At 42.5% G+C, this 3,279-nt stretch overlaps 1 pseudogene across 1 annotated transcript; it reads right to left on the bottom strand.

Annotated features, from left to right (window-relative positions):
* Positions 1 to 395: 395 nt before the first annotated feature.
* On the bottom strand, positions 396 to 1,139 carry LOC111152893 (annotated as a pseudogene). Its single transcript, XR_002640967.1, has one exon. The product of XR_002640967.1 is annotated as a GTP-binding nuclear protein Ran-like (transcript).
* Between the last annotated feature and the right edge of the window lie 2,140 nt (positions 1,140 to 3,279).

Below are 3,279 nucleotides of genomic sequence, written 5' to 3'. Positions count from 1 at the left end.
TGCCTCTCTGCCTACTTGTGATTTCTCTCTGTCAAATAAATAAATAAAATCTTAAAAAAAGAAAAGAAAAGTGCTAAATGCACTCTTTTTTGATATTTGGAATACAAGTTTATTCTGATTCTAAAAATGAAAAGGAATGGGAATGACAGCGACAAACAAGATTTCACCACTGGATATCATGACGGGACTATAGCAGTCTCATATCTGAAACTCAGGAAGGAAACAACTACGTTCCAAAACAGCTAAATATGCAGGTCCCAAAAATGAAGGTACTTTTTAAAATGCCACATTCACTCCGAAGCCCATTCATCTCCTTCAGCATCCCAAAGATTAAGCACATGTTCTGCTCAGCTATACAATAAAGTGGCAAACACGCTGCACCACTGACGTCACAGGACAGTTGCCTATAAAACTAGACTTCTGACGCTGGCCTCCAGCTGCACGTTCTCACAGGTCATCATCCTCATCCGTCCGGGAGAGCAGTTGTCTGAGCAACCTCTAGATCGTGCTCATACTGTGCTGCCAAAGCTGGGTCCATGACAACCTCTGGTGGGGCGAGAGCGGGCATGGCGACAAACTCCAAGTTAGGATCTCCAATTAGTTTTCTAGCAAGCCACAGGAAGGGCTTTTCAAAGTTGTAGTTACTTTTGGCAGAAATGTCATAGTACTGAAGATTCTTCTTTCAGTGGAAGACAATAGATTTTGCCTTAACTTTCCTGTCCTTAATGTCCACTTTGTTGCCACACAGCACAATGGGGATGTTCTCACACACTCGCACCAGATCTCTATACCAGTTAGGCACATTCTTGAAAGTAACCCTTGACATGACATCGAACATTATAATGGCACACTGGGCTTGGATGTAGTAGCCGTCCCGCAGGCCGCCGAACTTCTCCTGGCTGGCCGTGTCCCACACGTTGAACTTGATGGGTCCCCTGTTGGTGTGGAACACGAGCGGGTAGACCTCCACACCCAAGGTGGCTACATACTTCTTCTCGAACTCCCCCGTCAGATGACGCTTCACGAACGTCGTCTTCCCGGTGCCGCCGTCACCAACCAGCACTAGTTTGAACTGGACTTGGGGCTCTCCCTGGGAAGCCATGGTGCTGGTGCTTCCAGAAGCATCTCTGGCCCGTCTGACTGAGCTAAATGCACATTTTTTAAAGATTTTATTTATTTATTTGACAGAGATCACAAGTAGGCTGAGAGTCAGGCAGAGAGAGGGGGGAAGCAAGCTCCCCACTGAGCAGAGAGCCCGATGCGGGGCTCGATCCCAGGACCCTGAGACCATGACCTGAGCCAAAGGCAGAGGCTTAACCCACTGAGCCACCCAGGTGCCCCTAAATGCATATTTTAAAATGTTTCTGTGCATGCTGCTTCCATGTAATTTGGTCGGAGTGGTGTTTCATCGACTGAACACTTCACCGCAACGTAGTAGAATTTAATAGTGTTTAGAGGCACATGCGTAAACAAAGACTTCAAAACTACTGCTGTCTGAGAATGTGACAGCACGGTTATTGCAATGAATGGATGTGTTACCTATAACATAATTAGCGTATGGCACTGTATAAAGCTGTGCAAAATTAGATGTTTTCAACACTACTTTATTATCATCAGGTTTACTAGAGATTTTGTCTTATCTGTGAGGTCAAGTTTAGAAAAATTAAGTGCCTTTTGGGGCCCCCTGGGTGGCTCCATCGGTTAAGCATCCATCTCTTTGTTTTGGCCCAGGTCATGGTCTCAGGGTCGTGAGATCCAGCCCCACGTCAGGCCTCACCGCAAGCTCCACACTCAGCACTGAGGCTGCTTGGGCTTCTTTCCCCCTCTCTCTTCCCCCGGCTCCCCCAGTCCCAACCACATAAATAGATAAAATCTCTAAAAAAAAAAAAAAGAATCAAATGACTTCTCCAAGGACATGCCTCTAGTGTTCTTGAGAATGGTGAGTGAAGGCCCCATCTTCTGTTGGTTGCATTTCCATTAAGGCCAATGCCTCTCCTTTAGCTCCACCATTCCTGAGAAGTACATAAAAGGTAACAACAGTGCTGGCACCAGGTATCTCTGGAGGAGAACACTGACCCAGTGACACAGTGTGATATTTTGAGTTGTGCAAATGTACTGTTGGGGGAGCCTTGGCAGATTGAACAATTTGACCCTCACACAGTGGCTGCTCAAGGTTTCGGCATTCTAGTAAGGAAAGTAAGTGGGATATAGATAGATAGATAGATAGATATGATATGTAGAGATATTTAGCCTAATACTTTTCATTCATTCTTTAAGTGAGCATTTAAGTTATTTACAGTAAATATTTGTAAAATTTTTTAAGTGAAGAAAGAAAAATAAAACACAACATTTCAAATGACACAGAAGTAAAGCAAGGTTTCCCTCAAGCCTGCCACAGGTACTGAAGTCCCTGTTACCAAGCCCTGTGTCTCCTTCTGGCATGTGTGACCATACATATATTAGGGTTGGTTTATTATTCTTGATACAATTTGTTCTACATGTTATTTTGCTTTCATAACAATACTACTTAGACATTAATCTGTATTAAAAAGTCACTTGAACCATTTCACTAGGTTTCCATTTTTTATTGAAATATAACACATCCCAACTTATTTTTGAAGTTTTATAATATTTCACACTATGGAATGTTTAACCATAATTTAACAAATTGTCTTCAGCTGAACGCTTTTTTTCTTTTTAAGATTTTATTTATTTATTTGACAGACAGAGATCACAAGTAGGCAGAGAGGCAGGCAGAGAGAGAGGAGGAAGCAGGCCCCTTGCTGAGCAGAGAACCCGATCCCCAAACCCTGGGATCATGACCTGAGCCGAAGGCAGAGGCTTTAACCCACTGAGCCACCCAGGCACCCCTGAACACATTCTTTAAAAAATAAAATCTCTTGCTATTGTAAAATCTGTGAGTAAAAAAAAAAATTAACATACTTCATTTCTTGCCCGTGAAGTATAACTATGGGTTAAATCTTGAAAATTAGAATTTCTGGGTCAGAAAGTATGTAGAAATTACATCTTCATGGTTATTCTCAAAATGATTTTCACAGAGATTGTACCAATACATCCCTTCTCCCAGTCTTTCAGGACACAGGCTGTTTACTCAAACCCCCGACAGTGAATCTTCTCCCAAATAATTTGAAATTTACTTTCCTTAATGAATATGTCACTGTATATGGTGGACCGGAATTCTTCAGAATCTCCAGAAAAACAGAAACACGTATAGTGGTTATACACGCAGTATGTATGTATGTATGTATTTGTTTGTTG

Source organism: Enhydra lutris, unplaced genomic scaffold, assembly GCF_002288905.1.
Source record: "Enhydra lutris kenyoni isolate GAN:26980312 unplaced genomic scaffold, ASM228890v2 scaffoldscaffold30, whole genome shotgun sequence".
In the NCBI taxonomy this organism is placed as follows: Eukaryota; Metazoa; Chordata; class Mammalia; order Carnivora; family Mustelidae; genus Enhydra; species Enhydra lutris.
The sequence above is the reverse complement of the archived record's forward strand: the minus strand, read 5'-3'. Positions and strand labels throughout refer to the sequence as shown.